This window comes from Rattus norvegicus, chromosome X (assembly GCF_021556685.1).
Source record: "Rattus norvegicus strain SHRSP/BbbUtx chromosome X, alternate assembly SHRSP_T2T, whole genome shotgun sequence".
NCBI lineage: Eukaryota > Metazoa > Chordata > Mammalia > Rodentia > Muridae > Rattus > Rattus norvegicus.
Window position 1 is genome coordinate 106,204,381 of NC_141554.1, and position 944 is coordinate 106,205,324.

General features: G+C 48.1%; 1 pseudogene; it reads right to left on the reverse strand.

The window, feature by feature from the left end:
• Window positions 1-212: 212 nt before the first annotated feature.
• Cfl1-ps2 (cofilin 1, pseudogene 2) lies at window positions 213-712 on the reverse strand (annotated as a pseudogene).
• Between the last annotated feature and the right edge of the window lie 232 nt (window positions 713-944).

The following is a 944-nucleotide window of genomic DNA, read 5'->3' on the forward strand; positions in this document are numbered from 1 at the left end:
ATCGAAAGCAGTTTACTAAGGCCAAAACTGTCAGGGATGGAGGGAAAAGACAGTGCACGGGGTGAGAGGGATGTTTGGCAACTGTGGTGAAGGAATAGCCACCCCTCTGGGATCTCCCCAGCCCCTCTGGTCTGGCAGGAAAGGGGCAGCCTGCAACACCCAAGAGCAGATCTAGGGCTGCTAGGTGCTCCAGGCTGGGCGCTGGAAGTGGTTCACAAAGGCTTGCCCTCCAGGGAAATAGTGGTGATACCAACTAGTTTCTCTGCCAGGGTGCAGCAGTCCTTGACCTCCTCATAGCAGTTAACTTGTAATTCATGCTTGATTCCTGTCAGCTTCTTCTGGATGGCATCCTTGGAACTGATGCAGATCATTTTGCTCTTAAGGGATGCACTCTCGGGGGCCCAGAAGATGAACACCAGGTCCTCCTACTTGCTCTCCTTGGTCTCATAGGTTGCATCATAGAGAGCATAGTGGCAATCCTTGTCTGGCAGCATCTTGACAAAAGTGGTGTAGGGATTGTGCTTAGTCTGTCCCACATCTCCTACCAGGATCTCCTCGCCCTCCTCCAGGATGATGTTCTTCTTGTCCTCACTCAGGCACAAGAGCACTGCCTTCCTTCATTTCTTCACTTCTTCTGGCGTTGAAGACTTGAGAACTTTCATGTCATTGAACACCTGATGACACCATCAGGGACAGCCACACCAGGGGCCATGTTTCTGGAAACGAAAAGGAGGCAGAAAGAGCTACAGAAGAACTGAGGTGCTGTAGCTGTTGCCGGGATCCGACTCTCTGCTTCTCTTTTAAAGCACATCTTAGTAAGTAAGTACATTTATGCTTATTGATGAAGTTCCAAGTCAAACAAAAAAATCATAAAGAAAATAGGCATCGCTATTTACATTGTAAATATTCAGATTCACTTGGGGAACATTATTGTCATAAAACCA